This window comes from Danio rerio, chromosome 12 (assembly GCF_049306965.1).
Source record: "Danio rerio strain Tuebingen ecotype United States chromosome 12, GRCz12tu, whole genome shotgun sequence".
Taxonomy (NCBI): Eukaryota; Metazoa; Chordata; class Actinopteri; order Cypriniformes; family Danionidae; genus Danio; species Danio rerio.
Window position 1 is genome coordinate 47,662,501 of NC_133187.1, and position 24,334 is coordinate 47,686,834.

The 24,334-nt window shown below is 37.4% G+C and overlaps 1 long non-coding RNA gene across 1 annotated transcript; it reads right to left on the reverse strand.

Annotated features, from left to right (window-relative positions):
- Positions 1–7,097: 7,097 nt before the first annotated feature.
- On the reverse strand, positions 7,098–23,953 carry LOC100535892 (uncharacterized). Its single transcript, XR_011017481.2, has 5 exons — positions 22,887–23,953; positions 22,494–22,775; positions 16,391–16,479; positions 13,033–13,329; positions 7,098–11,066 (listed from the first exon to the last, which is right to left on the reverse strand). It is a non-coding gene; the product is annotated as an uncharacterized lncRNA (long non-coding RNA).
- Between the last annotated feature and the right edge of the window lie 381 nt (positions 23,954–24,334).

The window sequence follows — 24,334 nt, forward strand, 5'->3', positions numbered from 1 at the left end:
GCTTCTTTGTGTCTGATTTTTACTTTGCTTCAGTGTTTTGTGCACAGAGTCTTGAATTAAATATTTTTGTCTTGGCGTCATACTAAATAAACATCAAACAAAACTTTTATCATGATAAAATTATGAGCTTAATCACGATAAAGAGCTCAAATATGTGTGGAATTAAGATAACATGCAGTGGTTGCTCCAACAAGTTCAGTATGTTTATCTACTGTTTTGAAAAAAGCATGTCTGATCCACATCCTATAAAATATTATCAACTCAGTCGTTATGAACAAAAGAAAAGTCAGTCATTGACAAAGAAAAAAGAAAGTTAAAATGATGTTTATGTTTGTAAAAAAATATCTCTCTATGAAACATCCCTCAAGAAATAATAATTAAAAAAATATTCAAAGTTTTATCATTTTGTCTTATATTTCATTTGCATATTTTCCATATAATACATTTCTGGTATTATAATATTGGTGCCGTGACCCGGATAGGAGTGATTTTTAGGGGGGTAAATAGAGGCCAGCTAGTGAAGTGCTGTGCAGGTAAACCTCACTCCTCTGAACCTGAAAAGGTCGCATCTGGCACAGATGCTAGAGGCCATGGTCTTTAGCATCCTTGTTAGAGCAACTGACTCCCATGCGGAGAGTTGCTAGTTGAATCTCAGCTCTGAGTGCGTTGGGTGGTGTAGGAGCGGCAGGCTAACACATGCAAGAAATAAAAAAGATTTAAATAATAATAAATACTTAATTATTTTAATTAGAAAGTGTGTTTGTGTTTACATTTTACTGAGGTGATTAGTGTTCAAACCCCTTATCTCAGATCAGAATATTTTAGTTTTATCTTTTTATCACTTTTATTTTTATTTTGCACAGCTGTTTTTATTGATATAAAATAAGCCAACATCATGAATACCAGTGTGAACTGATCATAGCCCTAAACCCGCATGCAGAAAACAATTATTTCACACAGTATAAACGTTGTAACTACTGTATATGCACACTGTGCATACTGTATGAATAAAGTACATCCAGGTGGTTGTTATTGTCGAATAAAAAGTCTGGCAGGTTTATCAGCAGCTTTTGAAAACTGAAGGGCTTTATTGCAAAAACAACTCCCTGGATGTACTTAATCCTGCATTTTACAAGGCTGCAAATAAAGAATTAGACACAAAAAATTGTTCTGAGCTGTGATAGTTTGTTAATTATTTAATAAAATGCAAATCTGACAGAACGTAAAACAGCTGAATGGAGCATACACTGACCAACAAAGTATTCAGTCACAAGATCAAAAACAGCGGCGTGACAGAAAAGCAAATTTAAAAAAAATGTATGAACATACCAATGGTCAACACTGGTAATACCCTGATGAGCCTTTTTTAGTTTCATTGGTTGTTATACATTGGATTGCAACATGAGTGACCAATCAGAATCAAGTATTGCAGACAGCAGTGTAACAATAAGATGTAAATAAGGTATGTTGTAACATTTAGTTTAATGATTATTTTTGCCATTTTTCACAGTAAAACAGCGTCCTATTTTCACCAGGCTCATTCTAAAAAATGTGGTCTTGCGAACGTTTCTGGAGAATTATGTAGCCAGAGGTATGTATGGCTGCATTTAATTTTTTAAGGGAACGCTGCAGGGCGGTATGACGATGTTCCTTTTGGTGCTTACCGGCTGACTGCTTACCTCCGCGTGGAGGGCCTTCCTGCTGCAACCAGTTTGACCAGTTAGCTCGTCGTGTACATCAGTGGACTTGATGCGCAAAGAGGAGTTGACCACGACGACGACCGGGTTCGAGTCCGGGGAAGAACAGTTCCAGAAATCAGGTAAGACAAAAAACAGAATCCAAAAAATAAAATGAACGAGTGAATAACAGGGTGAGAATGAGGTAAAGTGAAAACATGGTAAAAATCAGACAAGGGCTTTTCTTTTTCTGGACGGCTTTTGTAAACTGTTGGTTAGGTTTAGGGAAGCGGGTGGGCGGGTCAATTGGTAAAATTGGTTGGGTTTAGGGAAGAAAAAGGGTGGGTCGGTTGATTAACCGGTCGCCTACACTGCAAAAAATGCTTTTCTTGCTTAGATTTTTTGTCTTGTTTGTAGTCCAAATATCTAAAAATTCCTAATCCGATAAGAATTTTCTAGACAAGCAAAACATGTTGCCTTGTTTTAAGAAATAATCTGCTAATATTAAGGGATTTTTACCTTAAAACAAGCAAAACAATTTCTTAAAACAATTGTTAGATTTGGCTAACAACCCAGACCATGCAAGTGTATTGTCTAATCTATGAGAAAATATATATCTTTAAAAAATTATTAAATATATAATAATTACTCCCTTGCTGAGACAAAAAGGTAAAAGAAAATTAGCCTACATAACACACTTTCTTATGTAGGTTAATGTTATTTTACTCTTTTGTTGATGTAGAACATGTAGCTTGCCTGCACATAGTTACCTAAAATTGAGTCAAACTAACACATTGCTATTATATTACACCAATTTGTTTGTGTTGACATACACTCATATCGATCTTAATCTAATTTAAAAAAAAAAGGTTTAAGTTTCATGTTTTAAACACGTATTTAACATAGATACCTCTTGTCGCGTTTGGTTGGGCGAGATAAAGTTCTGGAGGCTTAAAATAACACTGTGCTGCCTCCCTCTACTGGACACAACAGGAACAACAGGGGCGTAAAACTGCCTGGGCCGGAAAACTGCTTGGGCCGTAGATCTGTCTGGATCCAAGTTTGCAGCCTCCCCCTACTGCTCGCGAAAGACATTTGAGATGCGAAAAAGCGCACACAGTGGCCTCTTGTGGATTCGTGAAAACAAAAACTGCAAAAATACGTACCTCTCGGGACGTATTTCGTGGTCTCCAGAAACGTCCACGGGACAGCGTTTTCAGAATGAGCCTGGGTTGCACATTTTACAAACTGCAAATGGTTGTACTTGGAAAAAAAAGCTTTGATTACATATTTAATCTGTTTATTAAGCCTAAAATCACTATAAAACAAGCTGGTTATTCACATTAGGCTTCACATATAGATTTAAAACACCAAGATCCAGAAAATCCTGAGCCCACTCCATTTCAAATACCACCACTTCCTTGTTTTACTCATTGCACTTTAAAACATTTAGTGCAAACCAAGATTTAATGTCTCTAAGACAGTCCAACAATGTTGATATGGACTCATATTCACCACAAAATAAAATAATACAAAATAAAAATCCCATACTTTCTACAAAATAAACCCTTATGGATATAAGGAAAACAGAATTGGTCCAAGAATGAAACCTTGAAGTACTCAACCTGATGAGGACATTAACTTCCCAAGGTGGACAGAGAAGCCTCTGTTAAACATATGTGACCAAATCAATTCCTATGCAGTACATTTAATACGAACACAATACTCTAAACAAGAACAAGATCTTACTGTGTCAAAAGCAGTAGTAAGATAGAGCATAAAAACAGCACAATTTCCTGAGTCAGCAGCTAGAAACAAGTCATTACAAGTGTTAACAAACATGCTGGCTTCCACATGATTCATTCATGTTCTCCCAACACAAATCAATTAAGTGAATTTAATTGTTTTTACAAATGTAAGTGGATTGAACATAAAACAATTAAGTTGCCCCCGTAAAGAAACCCTTAAGAATTGTGTTGATTCAGCTCATTTTAAATAGTAGTTAGAACAAGCAGTAAAACACATTCTTTGAGTGCGAGCGGTTTCAGTGCTTTGACTAGATTTAAAGCCACATATCTTGAGACCCATGTAGATCTATGAAAAAGAAAGTAGTTGCATAAATACAACCTTGTCTAATACTTTGGAAAGGAGTGGAAGTTTTGATATAAACTGCAGCTTTTACAAATGTAAGTGTATTGAACATAAAAAATAAGTTGTGTAGTTTCAGCTCATTTTACAGTTGTTCTCAGTGGCTTTGGTGCATTTCTTACAACACAATTTACATTTGCACAACAGATAATGCATTTCTCAAAACAGTTAGCCCAGATGATATATTAACCTGCAAAAGCGTGTCACTTGCTCAAAATAGATAGCCCATTCCTCAAAAGCAAGTATTGATGTCAATGAAAGTGTCAGTATCATCAAAATGAAAAGTCCTGAAACCATTGTTTATGAACAAGATAGTCAAATGACTTTGTCATGTTTTCATCATGACAGTTTACTTTGTACATTTTTTCAATGCAAAAAGTCAGATGTTGGTGACACTTCCTGAAAATGCTCAGTGGCGTAGCGGACAGGCCCGCAGGGCACGCACCGCGGGGGGGGCCCCGCGTGATTAGGGGGCCCCGCGTCGTCGTGATTTTCATTAATTAAAAATCCACCGGCGAACGCAATAATCAAACTCTTGGGAACAACTGTGGTCGGAACCAAAGTTCAGGTCTGTGTTCTCTGAACACCTCTCAAGCGGTGGACTACTTCATTCTGATTGCTTGCCGCCAATGTTGCCAACTTAGCGACTTTATCACTAGATTTAGCGACTTTTCAGACCCCCTTAGCGACAAATCTAGCGACTTTTTTGTGTGTTATTGGAGATTTTTTTTAGACTGTCATTTGTCCATACTGTACCGTCCCTACTCTTCTCAACGAGCTGCGTGTGATGCCGCCAGCCCCTCCCCCGCCTCACAGCACTGGCAGGCAGCCCAGTCAGTCCTCTACAGCAGCCTCTCCCACCTGCAGCCCGAGAGCAGATCACCCCTCTGCGCACCGGTGACAAATGATTTAGCACAGGCAGTGTGAAGGTATTCCCCTTGTACAGTCAAACCGATCTACTTCTACTTTATTTTAACAATTCAATTGGACCGTTTATTCTTTTCTTGTTCACAATCACAGATATTAGTGACAGTTTCTGAACTTGTCTGAGTTTATTACACATGAGAGATTACTGCACATTCACTACACATCTATAATTATATACTGTATTCAAACAGCAATAAATTTAGCTAAATAAACATGCTTATATGAAGTGTAGTGCAATTATAAATACCCCTTTATTAATTATAGGCTGTTAAACAAACAGAAACGGTAGATTGTGATGACGCCAGTGATATGCAAATTGACGTTTGACGTATCCTCCCCCCTCCCTTCATCAGGGGGCCCCGTTAGCGATCCCTGCAGGGGGGCCTCTGCATTTTGCGCTACGCCACTGAAAATGCTCAAGAGAGCGCTATACTATTTGCACAGCCATTTGAAAACTACAGTAAAGTTAGACATCACTGCATTTAGTGAGGTATCTGAGTACAAGACACTGAATATGTATGTTTCACATGTTTACTGCATTTGCTCATTACAATTCTAATTTATTCACAGCATTGTGCAGAAGAATAAACACACCCTTATTTACAACAAACATACACTTCCTTTACGTAGAGCTGTGCACAACTGTAAACAATGTTGCAGAACATATTGGAACTGAACCTACAACACACACAGGTCTGTAAATCATTCATCAAATTGTTCAATTTTGAAGACATTTTCAGGAAAACAAAATTCATTCATTCATTTTCTTGTCGGCTTAGTCCCTTTATAAATCTGGGGTCACCACAGCGGAATGAACCGCCAACTTATCCAGCAAGTTTTTACACAGCGGATGCCCTTTCAGCCGCAACCCCTCTCTGGGAAACATCCACACACACACACATACACACACTCATACACTACGGACAATTTAGCCTACCCAATTCACCTGTACCGCATGTCTTTGGACTGTGGGGAAAACCGGAATACCTGGAGGAAACCCACGCGAACGCAGGGAGAACATGCAAACTCCACACAGAAACGACAACTGAGCCAAGGCTCGAACCAGCAACCTAGCGACCTTCTTGCTGTGAGGCGAACGTGCTATCCACTATCCACTATCCACTGCGTCGCCGGAAAATAAAATCCTTGACAGATTTTGACAACTACAGTAGTTCTACATTTGTGTAATGACTCCAGTAATGAACTGAGGACTATATGGAGTGACTATTCAGCGTTCACAAGTGGAGTTCATTTTGACTGACATGACATAAGCAAATGATAATGTTATAAACAGCAGAGAGTTGTAGGAATTCATGCATGTCCAAAATCATTTGCAGTTTGTTGTAAGGAATGAGAAACTGCTACTAGGATGTGCACAAATGACTAATTGTTTTGAGAAATGCATGAACTGTTGTGCAAATGTAAATAGTGAAAAACTAGTAGAAAATAGTAGAAAAACTCAGTCAAATATAGTCAAAGATAGGTTTCCCTATCCACGAGACCAAAAGCGAAAGTGAACGTACTTTACGTCGTGTTACAGTTTTTCTTAGATCTTTACACACAATTACTTGTACTACAGACACAATTTCTACAACATGTAACTGATGCACCAACCCCCTGAACCAATTCTGCTAAACTACAAGCACAATTCCTGCTTTACACTCAAATTGCAGGTTTACAACACACTTTTTTCAAAACACTACACACAATTCTCTGCATTTTGCACAATTTTCATGCAGAAAATCTTTTGTTTTCACAAGGAACACACTGTCACTCACAATTGTAAAGTCAGTTGTCCTACTTTGCATACCAACTCATCACATGAGTAAACACCTTTCACAGAATTGCAATTTAGAAATCAGAGCTGATCTGGTTCACAACTAGTTTACTGCCCACCTATGTTTTTTAGATGTTTATCTCCCCCTCCATATTCTCCATTCCTCAAACCTATTGAGGATTTTTGTTTTCTGCCTGGAGATGTAAAGTGACTGGAATCCACACACAAGTATACCCCTTCTCCAAGCTATAGCAGTTGATGCTTTTCGTGGCTGGATTCGCCTTGCTGGATTCGCCTTGCAAAGTGACATTCACACAATCACACTGAACTGAGCTAAACTGAACTGAACTTAAACACTAAAACCTGAACCACACTGTTCCAGTTAATGAACCACACTGTTCCAGTTACTATGACCATTAATGTGAAGCTGCTTTGACACAATCTACATTGTAAAAGCGCTATACAAATAAAGCTGAATTGAATTGAATTGAATTGAATTGAATTGAATTGAACATTTTCCCCGCTGCTTGGCCAGACCAAAACAGAAAAGAGGATGCAGTATAACTGTTTTTTATTTTATTTTATTTTTATTTTTTTTACTGTGACTGTATTCAGTAAATACTTCTGTTGATGGCATATGTAGACCACGATATCTGCAACTTTGTGTTGGTTGGGACCAATGACTGTAAAAAATATGGACGACGCGACAGCCCCTTTTCCCATTGAACGCCTTGAGGGCAAAACGCCTGTTAGACGGGCACAAACTGTCGCAAAAGACTGCTGAAATTGGAGCCTTGAAATGCGCAGAAGGACTGTCTGATGGAGCCAGAGGAGGAGCCGCGATAATGAGCGGAGTCGAGCTTCCAACCAAACACTTTATGTAAAATCAACCACGCCCCCCGAACTGCTCAGCATGCGTTTGCTGTCATATCAACACAAATGGATGTAATAACGTTAACAAATATGAGGGATTTATATATTCAATCGCGCCAGCTCCGGACCGCAGCGCATAACCTACTCGCGGCATCGCGGGCTGATTCCGGCTTGCATGCGGCAGCACCGGCTCGCTCGGCCGTCGAATCTGGCTCGATTGACTCGGGCAGTGAGTCCAGGCATCCGGAGTAGGTCCAGCAGAGGTAGTCAGTCTGAGCTCAGAGGGGTAAGTCTCCGGCAGGCGAGAATCTAGCTGGAACTGGCCCGAGTTTGTTTTGCTATCTGGGTGGCTAGGTGTGTATCAGCAAACTAATAAAGCCCGAAAAAAGCCCTGACCTTAGCGAATAAACAGTGTTCCACCAGATCGTATGTCAAAAACTGTAGTTTACTGCTGAACTCATTTTGTCATGGTAAAATAACACAGAAATCAAATAATAACACTTCAGTCTCCTGCCGAAGCTCAGACGCGCTGCTTCGAGAAACTGTCAATCACAGCTGTCAATCACGATGACACGCCCAGCATTAAATTACTGCTAAAAACAAACTGTTTACAAAAATGAAGATCTGCACCTATTTCAGCACAATAACCAGTGCCTTAATCGACCAGAACCATCTTTCGGGATATTTTATTGCAAGTGTAATAATTTTGTTTATTTGGGCTCAAGTCTCCTTCATTAACACGGAGGAGGCGGGCTTTATGACTTGTACTGCAGCCAGCCCCCAGGGGGCGATCTAACGGCCGAAATCTTCACTCAAACGCAGGCTTGCGGCACACTTGGTTGGGACGAACACTGTGTACACTGTATTTGAGGGGTAAATACAGTAAAATATATTTGGTATTTGTTTGTTTTGCATACAAACAATCCTCTGAAAGATTTTACAATGCACTTCTGTAGGCGTGCTGTCTGTAGTAAAGTGTAACACTGAACAAAAAAAGGCTTACAGAAAGTCATAATGATAAATGGAGAAGAAGTGGTCAGAGTGTTTTACATTCAGCACATCAGTGTTCAACTGATCTTATAATTGTCTATTGATGTGATGGCTTGTGTGTGTCATTTGAAAACAAAAGACCATTTTGAGAAGAAATCACAATGTTTTGAACGCAGAGTTTCATATTGCAGAAGAATTGAAGAGTTTTGCCTAATGTGTGTGTGTTTTGTGATTTGTGTGTAGAGATCTGACAATATGAGACCTGGGGCCTGTTTCAATAAGGAGGTTCAAACAACTCAGAGTTTAAACTTGAACTCTGAGTTGATTTACCGAGAGATTAAAAACTCAGAGTTGTCGGTTTCAGAACAGCTGATCTGAGTTGGGTCAATCAACTTCGAGTAGACCAACTCAGAGTTAAGCGCGCACACCGTGACTATAAAAAGGCATTATCAATAGAGCGCAGACATTACGAGTGACTATGGCAATATCTTATAAAAGAGATCACCATTTCTTTCTCCAGCTGAACTTGATGTTCTCATGCAAAGTTATAGCAAATATGAGCGAATATATTTGAAAAGAAGCAACCATCAGTGAAGAAGAGACAGTTAGCGTGGGAAAACAGCTGCTCAAGTTAATGCCTAATTTCACTTTTTAAGAATTTAAATATTTAAGTATAATAAAATAAGTAATGTAATTTGTGACATTTATATTTTTTTTTCTAAACTTTTTTTTATACATTTATTAGTTTTAAATGATTTAACAGTGTACTTGTGTGTCTGCCTTTTTTATTGATCAAGTGATAGAGGTTAATATAACATTTAGAAGGTAAGCAGCACTAAAAATAATTTTTAGAAAGAATAATAATCCCATTAATCTAGTTACAGTGCATGTTGAAGGTGAATTTAATTTAATTATTTATAAAAAATAAGCATAAGCCATTCTCGTACAGTTCTTCTGTGTGTGACTAAAATGTAGGCTATAGCTATGTTTCCATCCAAATATATTACATAAATGTATGTGCAAAACTGGAATATTGCATAAAAGATGCGAATAAAATTCCATCCAACGAGTCAAAGAGAAAAAAATCGTCACTTCCTGATTAAACTGGCATCAAATATCAACAGTAAAAGCAGAATTTACTGTGGTAGAAGAAGCTGCGTCAATTAATTCTTTATTTAGCCTAATTAATGTACTTGCGCCTCGATGTCAGAAGACAACGCTGAAACACAATGAACACGTGGGGGCGTCTGATGCCATGAGACGCGGAGACTCTTCACACGCACCAGACGCTCGGAGGTAATAAATAATATACACTAATACTGAAACAGTTAAGGCATTTTAGAATGACTAAAACAATATTTAAGACGTGTTACAGTGTGCTCAGCCTGCTGGTTTGTTCATTTACACACATTTTCATTATCATATGATCATGATCTTTTTTTTAATGTACATGCTGTAATTTGTTCAGTAAAAGTGTTTCCATCGTAGTTTATGCGCACATTTTCTATCGAATAAAAGTTTATCCTACTCAGTTATGCGCGTTTTTTATGCATATTTTAAAAAGTTATGTGCATCATGACGTTTCTATCAATCGTTTTTATGCACGTATACAAAATGAGCATTAAAATAGGTGGGTGGAAACGTAAGGCTAATGCGAGAAATACCGCTTCATCTTTAAAAAAGGGGAGGAGACAGACAGAAACTCTGAGTTTAGAGAATAAAACCTGCTTCTGACCAGGTTAGATTCACAGAGTAAGTTACCACAGTAACTGACTCTGAGTTAAAGTTACCTTTCTTTCAGAAACAGGCTTGACTTACCCTGCTTTCTCCAGTTTAACAAACCTGCCATTTTGAAACGGAAAACCCAGAGTTTCTCTCATTTCAGGGTTAAAATACTCTGAGTTTTCAGTTAACCTCCTTTCTGAAACAGGCCCCTGCTTTCAGAAAATGTGTGTAAACAATTGGGAAAAACTGTAATAGCAATGCGCTTATGGCGCGACGCAGCTGGTTCTTAAAGGGAATGGGAAATGAGACTCTGATTGGTTTATTCTCAAAACACACCTATAACTCATTAAGAGAATAAACTCAACCCTTTTAGTCCATGCGCCATGGTGCAAAGCGGATTTTCCGGTCCTTAAATTAGCAAAAACGCGTTCTGACACGCCCTGAAAGCGTTTTGGACCGTCAAAATAGAGCCCATAAAGTGACTCATGACGGGGGGTTTAATGAGCAGCCACTGAAGAGGAATAAGATGCTTGTAATAAGTTTGATACAACCGTTCACATTACAAATCTGTGCCGGATTTAGGAGCACATGAAAGCACATGAAAGTGGCACAAATCAGCTGTGAAAAGATCAGATGTCATGAGGTTTGAGGTCTAAAAGAGACTCCAGTAATTACTGCAGTTCAGATGAAGCTGATCTTTTCTGGAGCACCACATTAAAATTAATCTTCAAAATGATTCTGCACTTTTTCTGAATCACTGTCATGATCCTTCTGTCTGGTAAACAGAGACATCATTTTCTGACATCCACCTGTCTGCTTTTTATAGATGATAATGATGGTCAATATGATGATGAAGATGATGAAGCAGCCCACACCAGCAGAGATGGCAGAAACAGAAGTTTTCTCATGTCCAGGAGATTGTCCAGGATTATTTATGTGTGGTTCATGCTCTGTAAAGGTGCATTGACCAGAGTAATTATTATTATTTAAATCATAAATCTAACTTCTGCCCATTGCAGACTGCACACTGCAAAAAATGCTTTCCTTGCTTAGATTTTTTGTCTTGTTTCTACTCTAAATATCTAAAATTTCTTATATCAAGAAGCATTTTCTAGAAAAGCATAACATATTATCTTGTTTTGAGAAATAATATGCCAATATTAAGTGAGTTTTTCCTTAAAACAAGCAAAATAATCTGCCAATGGGGTAAGCAAATTAATCTTGTTTTTTTCTTTTGACGTAAGATTATTTTGCTTACCCCATTGGCAGATTTTTTAACTTGTTTTAAGAAAAAAACTCACTTAATATTGGCATATTATTTCTGAAAACAAGACAATATGTTTTTCTTGTCTAGAAAATTCTTCTTAATTTAGGAATTTTTAGATGTTTGGACTAGAAACAAGACAAAAAATCTAAGCAAGAAAAGCATTTTTTGCAGTGCAGACAGTCAGATTCTCATCACACACTATGATTAAATGCTTCAGTGTGGAGAAGCTGATTCCTTGACAACACACACACACACAACTAAACATCTCTAAAAATCTTTCCTGAAATATGTTATCACTGATTCATTCATTTTCTTTTCGGCTTTTTCCTAGTCGGCTTGTTGAACTTTGTTGGCTTTAATGTGATGACTGTTGTGTGATTCTAATCTCAGCTTTGACCGTCTTTTCCGGTTTGTTTTAGTTTAGATTGATGTTTTGTTAGATTCGTTTGAGTGTTTTGGCACCTGTCTATTTTGAGTTTTGTAGTTTAATTAGTTTAGTTCGGGTGTCGTGCACACTGAAGACCTCGGTTTTTATTAGTATTTCTTTTTGTCGCCTAGTTTAGACTTAAAATTTAAGCATTGTTTTGTTTTGTTAATTTCTTTGATTTGGCTTACACTCATTGTTTTTGTTTAAGGATACTTGTTAATGTTTATTTCTTTCCATTTATTGCCGTTAAATAATTGTTTCAACTACTGAGTAAAAAGCTTAAATAGAGAATGGATTCCTGCTTCATCCTTTATCTGTCGCACACATTACATCTGCACTCAAAAAAATGAAACGTTGAGTTTACTTAATTTTTTCTTGTCAACGGGTTCCACAAAATATATTTATGTAAGTTAAAAATAAATATTTCAAAGCTAATTAAATTAATGGCCTTATTTTAGGTTGAAACAATTAGTTTGAATCAAGCCAACTATTGTAAATTTATTTTGCTGAACATGAGACATTTGAGTTGAACTAACTTAAATCAGTTAGGTTATATGGACTAGCTAAATTTGTTTAGAAGTTGCATATTATATTTTTGTCTATTGAGAGTAAACAAATTAGTTTACAACAAATCATTTAATTTAAGCTTAACTAATCAAAACAAAATTATTTTACTCAATTTAATTTTTACTAGTTAGGTTTAATTAACTTTAGTTCGTCAACAGGTTCCACACAAATAATTTAAGACTCAGCTAACATCTGTCTCACCTAAATGTTACAGCACCCCTCTGAAACATCCACACACACTCATTCACACACTATGGATAATTACCCAATTCATCTGTACTGCATGTGTTTGGACTTGTGGGGGAAACCACCTGGAGGAAACCCACGCAAATGCGGGGAGAATATGCAAACTCCACATGTTATAATTTAAAAACCATATTTATATATTTATTAATTTATAAATGTATCCAAAATACATTAATAGTTATCTGTTTTTGAAAATTTAGGTTGCTTTGTTGCTCTAAACTACTACACATATTGACAGGAGCTTCAGTGTTAGTGGTTGTAGGTTTGACAGGCTGTGCTTACGGATGAATGGCACTAAGCCAAAAATAAAATGAATGAATGAATGCTTATGAATTATTAAATTATTATTAGTTTAAAATTAAGGTATATTTGCAAACATTTACTGACTAGTAAAAAAGTACAGACATACCTGATATATCCACAGTGAATTCTGCAGTTTTTGTTGAACTATTAGTTTGCACAAAGAATCTGAATGTTTCCTTCATTGCTGTATTTGGAGTGTATCTGCATGTGAAGGTTTTCTTCTTCTTACAGCGGTCATCAGGAGACCCTTCTCTACAGATGTCAGAGTAATTATAGTTCTCAGGATACTGAAACTTAAACCATATAACACAGCAATCAGTGCACTGTTCAGAGAAGCTGCAGTTGAACATCACTTCTTTCCTCACAGCTCCAGTCACATCATTACATCTCACATTGCAGCCATCTGAAAAACAAAACAAAACCCATTATAATAACAGTAATATAATACAGCAACAGAAGAATAATGTAAAAATAATAATGTTTGCCATGGACTTTAGGGTGGGCTAAGTGACATTTCGTGTGGGCCAAAAAAACAAACAAACAACAACACACATATACATAAGACAACAATTATTTTAAAGGTAAAAAAATAATTTATAGCATTTTAAAAATGCTGTATTTATCTTTTGAAATGTTCTTTGTGTAATTTAATAAAAGCAAAATAACTTTTATTTTAAAACTATTATTTATACTGCAGACTAGTTTTATCTCAGTGTTTGGTTGCTTAAGTCAGTGGTTCCCAAAGTGGGGGTCGGGGGGCAGTGAAGGGGGGGTCGCCTGGTGATTTCCAAAAATCGATTTATTTTTATTAAACCATAAGAATTAACATATTTTATCCATAACTATACTGAAAATAAAAATAGTCGTTTATAGTTACTATATACTATATAGTTACTATAGTAGCTTATAGTTACTAGTTCTATTGGATTGCGACCCCTGGGGTAATTACATTATATTAAAGGCAGCAATAGCGTCAGATGCATTTTGATTTTATAACATCAGGTTATACTGTCTGGCACATTTAAAGCACTGACACAAATTTAATTGGTGTGTCTGCGTCATTGCATGCAAGGTTTCTGTATTTATAACCACCTTAGAGGATATTGGGGGTCGCGAGTCACTGGCATTGTTATTTTGGGGGTCGCGGGCTGAAAAGTTTGGGAACCCCTGGCTTAAGTGATGTTTGCCAAGTTTTGCAGGAAAACTCATGTTGCTCTCCATCAACTAAGTGACTTTTCATTTAAAACTGATTTCGAGAGGAGCATGTGCTCATGATTGACCCAGCTGGTCCACATTAGCTAATCATTATCCTCCAATCAGAGGATCCCAAGTCACTATATATATATATATCTTAGTGCTGTCAATCGATTAAAAAAAATTAACTAATTAATCACACTTCTTTTAGAAAATTAATCGCGATTAATCACATTTTAAAGACTGAAATTTGTAATTTTGTCTATTCAAATGTAAAATTACTATAAAGGCAAAACAAAAACTATTTACGTTCAAAATATAACTGTTTATTAGAATTTTTGTTTAACTTGTAACACAGATTTCTTCATGTAAACAACATACCCACAATAAACCATCAAGAACCTGGCTTGACAGCCATAATTATTACAGAAATAAAACACAGGCATGTTAATGCCATTTGAATTTACAATCAATACCAATAAAGAAAACATTGACTTCCATGTTGGATTTCCATGTTTCTCTGGAGCACAAGGAGGAAACCCACGCGAAGGCAGGGAGAAAATGCAAACTCCAAACTGAAAAGCCAACTGAGTTGAGGTTCGAACCAGCGACCCAGCGACCTTCTTGTTGTGAGGCAATCGCACTACCTACTGCGCCACTGCCTCGCCTAGTACATTTACATTAGACACCAATTCTCAGATTTGAATATGATTAAGATAGTACTCTTATTAAGAGTCTACCGTGTACGCAGCGATTTGATTACATTAAAGGAACACAGAGTCAAGAAATGCGGAGGTTTTTCGCATGCGTTAACGCACTAATTTTGACAGCACTAATATAATATATATATAGTTTAATTTCCTTTCTACAAGTTTGCATGTTCTCCCCGTGTCCGCGTGGGTTTCCCCCGGGTTCCCCGGTTTCCTCCCACCATCCAAATGTGCTCTATATTACAGACAAATAAGTCTAAATATTTTTTCAATGTCTTACTCTCAGGAAGTTCGCCTTGGCCTCAGCAGCTAGGGGAGTTGGATCGACCTGAGCTCAATCCCCCCTAGCCCTGTGAAAGGGGGGAGCTCTGGGCTCGAGGATCCCTTGAGCTCAGGGCTCTCTCCCGGGACAGCGCACCAAACAAGCCATATATAAATCATGAGCTAAGTGTGAACCACTTACTGAACTGAACTACTTACTGAACTGGGCGATTCTATAGTTGCAGGTACATTTTTTGACCAAAGCCATCCTTCTTTTGGCCTTTACAAAATGGATACATGTGTTATATTTCACGTATGTCTTGTGGTGTTTTGTTGTATTGTTTCGTATGTATTGTATGTGTTTCCGTTTTGCGTTTTCTTCTCTCTCTCCTGTTGTGGATCCTGTCCTGTTTCAGGTGTGCAACCATTGGTCGAGTGAGCTGTCAATCACCATCGCCACTCGTAACACATTACATTATTACGTTTCTGATTATTTAGAAAATGTGTTCATCATTTTCAAAGATCATATGACTGTGATGCACACAGATACCTGCGCTCTATGCTAAATTAGTTTCTCTTTCATCTTATGCAGCCTGAATGGTTTAAAATGACTTAAACGGAATACTTTAATCAAGATTGTAAACAAGCCTGGCTTGCCAAAACATGTTTTCTGAAGCTCACGGTCACATCTTATGCTGCTTTCTCAGATATGAAAAGCATCGCAAAAAAATGTTTGTTTTCTGATGTGGGTTCAGGGTGGGCCAAGCTTCTGATTGGGTGGGCCAGGCCCCCCCAGGCCCCCCATGGAGCCAGGCCTAATCACAATTACATTAGACAAACCATATGCATTTGCTTTTAATACATGTCCAAAATAACTAAATACAACACAAATTATAATAATACTTTCAAAACTCACAAACATAATCCCTATATATGTGAATCCCTAAACTTAAAAAGAAAGTCAGCATGTTCACACAATAACCTGGTAGTCTCTAGCTCTATAAAAGACATCGCCATTGCTTTGCAATTTTAGATTAGCATCTAAAGCATTCCATAGACGTGATGCCTGCACATAGGTCAGGTCAGTATGTGGTGGTAGGTCAGACTGACCAAGGAGCTATGAATATGAATATGAAAGAAATGGTTTTCTCTTTGATACGTCTCAAGCATTTATACACTACACAGATTCTACTTGCTTTTTTGCACTATCAATGGTATCTACTCATAGTTGAAATACTTGGACAAGCCTAAACATTCCCCCATCCACATAATCAAACACACTTTCTTAAGAACTCTTACCAGCATCAGTTTGGCAGACTGCAGTGAAGCCCAACAGCAGCATGAAGATCTGCACTGCATTTATTACAGCCATGGCTTTCAGTTTCCAGCTGAAATAAAAACATACAATAACAAAGGTGAAATTTAAGCATTACTAATAAAGAAGTACTAGAGAGTATGGTCAAGCTTTATTTTAAGGTGTCCTTATATGTATAAAGACACCTAACCCTAAACATTCTAACCATTACCATATAGTAAATGCAGGCAAGTATTAACATATTCAGTGGTTAGATGAATATGTAAATTAAAACAAGGACACTCTGTAATGTAATTTTTGCTTGTTCAAACTACTTATTTCAAGCGTTCCCACTTAGATATGGTTGGCATTTAAAGCAGGTTTGGCATGCAGTCCCGGGAGAGAACCCTGAGCTCGGAGATATTTGAGCCCGGTCAATAAGCATATCAGGGGATCCGAGATCAGGTAGGTCTCGATAGCTCCCCCTTTAGAATGGGGAGAAAAGGAGGAGATGGGACGGAAGGGGGGATTCTTCTAAAACGAAGATAGAGCACTGAGGAGAAAGTGATCCATTTATATTAAACTAGGATCGCTCTGATTGGATTATTACTGATTACGGATGAGTGGCCAGCAGTGCTCAATCAAATCACATGCTCCTCTCGAAATTAGTTTATGAAACTTCACTTAAAATGAGCAACAACACAATTCTTAAAGGGTCATGAAACACCAAAACACATTTTTTGAGCTGTTGACAGTCGTATATGTGTCCCACACTGCTAAAAACACTATTAGGACACCTATATTTCACTAAAAAGTGTAAATTGGTTGTTTTTGAGTTATTTCAAGCAAATTCGTACTTCCGGTTTGAAATGAATTTTTGAAGCTGCGTCACGGTCAAGAGATAATAGTGTGTATTCCAGCGTGCAGACTGGACGTCTGTGCCAGAGTGTGTCTTATTACGTCTTACAGCCTGCTGCATTAATGCATGAGTAAAGCTTGGTTCAAACCAATCAGCGCGCTCTATTGTGCAACTTCATTAATATTCATAACTGTCACAGTGTTTACGCCACAGAGACGCCACGTTGTGTTGGCAAAACAAACGTGAAGTGTTGCTTTTATAGTTTGCTGCAGTTAAGTTTCGTTTTTATTTTCTCTCTGTGAGAGCTCAGACTCACGTGTGGATTAACAGTGTACGCGACGCTCGACAACAACTTACGTGTCTAAGGAGGATTATTGTTTACCTGAGAGCTGTTCTTATGAAAGTAAATCAGTAGCAATACTCGAGAGCTTGCAAATGTAAATGTGAGCACTTGTGATAATAATATTTGTATGTGTAGGTTGAAATGTACACTTACAGCTCTGATGTGAACAGCTGAAATCCTCGATTAGCACACACACACAACAATCCACACACTTGTGTTTTAAATTCGAAGTTGCAGATTAATAGTTGTGTATTTGTAAAATGTCATTCACAAATACAAAGTGACAGACACACGTGTGCACGGCAAATTTGACTGCATCTTCGCTCTACAACCACAGGTCGGCACTCACAACCTCTCAGATTCGTCAGTACAACTACAAATCTCCCGCGCTCTGACTTTTGCAACACATCTCCCGCGATCTCTGTAGCAGAACTCATCTGTGCACTCGCAGATGCAGAGGCGTGAGCAGCGCGGGGGGCGGGGGAGGGGCGGGACAGGTGTAAAGCTGTTTCATTGGCTGAAGCCTGACCAATGAACAATGCCAGCAGCCAACAGGACTGAGGTGCAAAATAATAATTTCCCACGATTATTTCATTAGTTAGGGTTTATTTAAACTCTTTTCTGAAGAGATTCTTGTTAAAAATCATAAATTCTACTGTAATGTACATACCAGTAAAAGAGCAGCAAAGCCAGTTTATTGGCTACAGCCAGCCAATGAGATGGGGCGTTTCTGTTTGTCAGCAGGGCAGCTCACGTTGTTGGAGGCCTCGAGCAATCAGAGGGTAAGTTATGATTTTTTAATAATTATCTATATGTTCAATACTGTTAGCTAAGCTAAGGACTTTGCTGGGTGCTTCTCTTGTTTGTTTCTTATATAAGAAAACAGTTATGAGTTATCTAGGAGCTGCTTTCAATCATGTTATATGGTTCTAAAGATACGATTCAACCCACATGAAATAAGAAGTTGTAATAGCATTTATAGTAAATAATATTACGTTTTTGAACCATACTAACTATAATAAACTGTATTATACAGTATATATTGCAGTATCTACAACTTTGTTAATGAATGCAACAGCACACTGTAGTATTAACTAGCATGAACTTTAATGAATTGAAGTATACTTTATATGTAAAACCTAATACATTTTAAAGCAGTTTCATTTCTTTCTAATTTATACATCTACATGCATTACATCTGATTTAGGTCCACAACTTGCATCCTTCAACATGATATGTGTGTTCAAAGGAAGAGCAACTAGGTGAGGGAGACAGTGTCCATCGCTCGGCAGAGGGTCCACTTTGAGCATCTCATCTGCAGGGTTAAGCAACATAAGCTGAACAGTCATCATCTCTCTCTATTACAGCGAGCATCAACCAGCTTTACACAATGGCTTGCTTTCTGACCATTAGTAAAGGCTTGAGCAAAGGATTAAAGAGGAGATAACATTTGATGGGTAATGATGAAGTTGGATTTACCACCTCCATCTCATTATAAACAAGGAAAAACCCTGAAATATTTCAATACAAGTAACTAGACATTTGCGCTGCACTTATTTGGACTGTAAATTTTATTTGACAAATTACATTCCCTTACAGAACAGGTGTCAAACTCAGTTCCTGGAGGGCTGCAGCTTTGCAAAGTTTAGTTCTAACCCTAATTAAACACACCTGATCAAACTAATTGAGTCCTTCAGGTTTGTTTGAAACTTTCACTTAAGTGTTTTGAAGCAGGGTTGCAACTAAAAACGTGCAGGGTTACGGCCCTTCAGGAACTGAGTTTGACACCCCTGCCTTACAGTAAAGTGTAAAAATACTACATTAAACAATTATCAAAATAAAAGTTGTGTGTGTGGGTGAGTGTGTGTTTTGTTCAAATCTGTAGTCATCTTGGCAGGTAAAAAGAGAAAATAAATGGTTGGCTTCCTCTTGAATGATCTGAATCATTTTGAAGTGTTTGTAGATGAGCTGGATCATCATGTCATCTTTAGCATAAATAACATCCTATTCAAGCTATGCAGCTTCTCTGAGTTCCTCATCGACTTGAAACATGCTGATCTCTCCTGTCACTCCATCCTTACAGGAAACTGAGAAATAAAGGTAGTAACTTTCATAATTAAAAAAGTGATATAAAGGACACACTGTACACAAACATGTAAATAGATAGATGGATAGATAGATATGATGCAGGTTATAATAACAAAAACCGGTATGATCTGTAAGAAACTGAAACGCCTAGTGTTATTTTTAATTGCTATTAATGTGTGCGTGTGTGTAAATATATTTCAATTCATTAAAGTTCATGCTAGTTAATACTACAGTGTGCTTTTGCATTCATTAACAAAGTTGTAGATACTGCAATATATACAGTATAATACAGTTTATTATAGTTAGTATGGTTCAAAAACGTAATATTATTTACTATAAATACTATTACAACTTCTTATTTCATGTGGGTTGAATCGTATCTTTAGAACCATATAACATGATTGAAAGCAGTTCCTAGATAACTCATAACTGTTTTCTTATATAAGAAACAAACAAGAGAAGCACCCAGCACAGTCCTTAGCTTAGCTAACAGTATTGAACATATAGATAATTATTAAAAATCATAACTTACCCTCTGATTGCTCGAGGCCTCCAACAACGTGAGCTGCCCTGTGTGCTGACAAACAGAAACGCCCCATCTCATTGGCTGGCTGTAACCAATAAACTGGCTTTGCTGCTCTTTTACTGGTATGTACATTACAGTAGAATTTATGATTTTTTTAACAAGAATCTCTTCAGAAAAGAGTTTAAATAAACCCTAACTAATGAAATAATCGTGGGAAATTATTATTTTGCACCTCAGTCCTGTTGGCTGCTGGCATTGTTCATTGGTCAGGCATCAGCCAATCAAACAGCTTTACACCTCCCCCGCCCCGCGCTGGCCTCTGCATCTGCGAGTGCACAGATGAGTTCTGCTACAGAGATCGCGGGAGATGTGTTGCAAAAGTCAGAGCGCGGGAGATTTGTAGTTGTACTGACGAATCTGAGAGGTTGTGAGTGCCGACCTGTGGTTGTAGAGCAAAGATGCAATCAAATTTGCCGTGCACACGTGTGTCTGTCACTTTGTATTTGTGAATGACATTTTACAAATACACAACTATTAATCTGCAACTTCGAATTTAAAACACAAGTGTGTGGATTGTTGTGTGTGTGTGCTAATCGAGGATTTCAGCTGTTCACATCAGAGCTGTAAGTGTACATTTAAACCTACACATACAAATATTATTATCACAAGTGCTCACATTTACATTTGCAAGCTCTCGAGTTTCGCAACTGATTTACCCTCATATGTTCTCATCTGCAAACGCTGAGATCTGGATTCGCTTGTAGTCTCCTCTTAATAAAGACGCGGCTCTAGTTGCTGGTGATTGTCCTGTCTCTACAGATTTGGTAAGTGAGCGAGCAGTGTTCTTTGTTTATTCAGTTTGTTCGTATCGAACTAAGTTAACTATTGCACCGTAACATGTTAGGACCACAACCACACTTTAACCTCGTGTAGGGTTTTTACCGCATTTAGTGACCGGAATAACACACGCGGCTTTCTGACACTACCTGCCGTGTGCATCTAAGTTTCCGGGAAATGCTAAAGTTTTTTTTTCTTTCTTTCGCCGTGCGGCATCAAACATTGCATGAAAAATACACGCTTAGAGCAGTTCCTCGAATCAAATATCTCGTTTGTCGCGAGGGGCATGACTGAATTCCCTGAATGAAAGAGCCAAACTGCAGTTAAAGTTCACCATTTAATAATTCGGCAAATAATTCGACTACAGATGTCCATGTAGGTTAAACACCATCACTTTCTACTGTGAAACTCGCGCGTGCCAAAATAGACATTCCCACACCATCCCACTTTTCTTCCTCCGACACTCCCCCCTAAACAGAGCTGGACACACCCACTTTTCTGACTGTGAAAACACCCTGCAAAAACGAGAGGGTTTCATGGCCCTTTAAGAATTCATTTGGACAACTTAATTTTTTATGTTCAATCCACATAAATTTGCTAAAAGTGTTAAATTAAATGAATTGATTTGTGTTGAGACAACATTAATGAATTGTGTGAATTTTCAGTCTAGTTTCGTTTTCATTCTCTCCTGATAGAAATAATAATCCTTTACAGACTCCTTAAAATAAAGCATAATCAATGTTAGTAGTAAATAAACACTTTAAAGATGATGATTTCAACGTGTATTTAATCGCTTGATATAAATCAACTCTCAATATTCAATATTAAAACAAATATTTCATCATTATTTTGAACATATTAATTAAGATATATGACGCTTTAAAGTAGTGACACAAGAGCAATGAAATGATGATGACAGAATTATGTTGCGGTTTCTATCGCAGACTATTTATTTACGCTTCAATAAACAGCACTAGTGCAACACAGAATATTATATTTCACAGTAAAACAAATGTATAGCCCACCTCAAACCTGAGAATAAGATTTACTTCTGGAAGTTATCCAAACACAAACAAAAACCAGAAAAGCACTCTGAAGAGCACATCATGAGAAACGTTCATTCATTAAATAGCCTACAACCTAGAGTCACTATAAAAACGTGTAGAGCTGTACAAAAATTGAGGTGATGAAACAGTTTTATTTTTAACTGACTGAACGGAAGAAATATGTAGAATTCTGTGATAAACACTGCAAAAAAACAAACAAAAAAAAAAAACAGATCATACTAACTTATCACAAAATCGAGTTTCTCTGAAGTATTTTGAAGCTTAAATGTTTAAGTCAGGTAATACAAAACATCATGCACACACGCTCAAGCCTCTCCAGCAGCTGATTATGAATTGTTTAGTAAATATAAATGAGGTAATCTGCTGTTCTGACAGAGTTTTTACTCACCGACAGTGTTTCTGTCTTCAGTCTGAGTTTGTTTGACTCTCTCTCTTTCTCTCTCTCTCTCTCTCTCTCTCTCTCTCTCTCTCTGTGATCACGCACCCAGCATACTTTCAGTTCCGGATGTCTCAGAAGAAGGTGGTCTTCCAAGACACAATAAAAACTTCAGTTCTTGGTTTAACATCAGCGCCTCTGCTGGCCATAACACCCATTTAGTTCAGTTTTACTGTAAGTGGCTTTTTCCCCCATCGGTGTAGGCTGCTGAAAGAAAACGATGTCTGCAAAACACTGGAAAAAGACAAATTTTTAGAGACATGTCCTGTGGTCTGATGGAACTAAGATTGAACTGTTTGGCCATAATGAGCAGTGTTACATTTGGAGGAAAAGGGGAAAGCTTACACGCCTAGGAACACCATCCCAACTGTGAAGTATGGGGGCGGCAGCATCATGTTGTGGGGCTGTTTTGCTGCAGGAGGGACTGGTCCACTTCACAGCATAGATGGCATCATGAAGAAAGAACATTATGGAGAAATACTGAAGCAACATCTCAAGACATCAGCCAGGAAATTAAAACTTGGCCACAAATGGGTCTTCCAGACAGACCATGAGCCTCAGCATACTGCCAAATTAGGTAAAATGTGCTGTAAGGACAACAGAGGGAATGTTTTGGAGTGGCCATCACAAAGCCCTGAACTCAATCCTATAGAAAACTTGTAGGCAGAGTTGTGTGTGCAAGACAGCTTACAAATCTGACTCAGTTACACCAATTCTGTCAGGAGGAATGGGCCAAAATTCCTTCAATTTATTGTGAGAAGCTTGTATAAGGATACCCAAAACATTTGACCAAAGTTATACAGTTTAAAAGCAAAGCTAAAAAATACCAAGGAAATGTGTGTAAACTTTTGACTGTCAAAAAAAAAAAAAAATCTCTAATTTTTCTGTCATTTAGCAAATGTAAATCATTTAGGGAATGGATGCTGGAACGATCCAGGATTGTTTCGAGTTTTTGTCACAGCAGGTCTCAAGACCTCAAGAGCTTGTAAACAAGTACTGACGTGATGTGAATAAGGTATGTCTTCACATTTAGTTTAATACGATTATTTTTGTCATTTCCACAGCATATTTTTCAAACAGTAATGGTTGTTTTGCTGGTACTAATGTGTATTTCAGTGTCTGAAAGCTAAAATAAGTGTGATGACAAGTGAGGCATTTGTCTTCTTCTGGAGTTTATCAGCTGATCCCTAAATGCACTAATTGCTCTAATCAAGTCAAGTTATTTATATAGCGCTTTTACAAGAAGTGTTTACAAAAGAAAATGCTGTACATGCATGCACCATTTAAAACAAAGGACAAATAAAACAGACACAACAATCTCATTTAGATAAAAAAAAAAAGTAATTTAAAAACAGAAAGCCTTTCCTCTGCCTAACATGGAGAGGCAAATTATCAAGAGTTTTGGTGCGACCTCTGCAAAAGCACAATCCTTCCTGTATTTTAACCTTGTTTGGGAACAGCCAAAAGTTAGCCTGCTTATAAGTAGGCCCACACGGACTTTGATTTCCGCAGATTTTTAGCCCATCATTGATTCTGTTTATTTATTTATGTAAATGTGTGTAAATTTATATTTATTCAGTTTTTAAATTTATTTCAGTAATATTATTGACTAATATGAAAATATATGATATATTTATATGATTTATTTACCATATAGTTTGTAAAGTAATATTTTCTGTCTTTTAGTAGATATATTATATGAGAGACTTGCTTTGTTTACCAAATAAAGTGGATCTCATTAGATTTGCATTGTAAAAATTAAATAAAAGTTAAGAGGTATAACTTTTTATTTA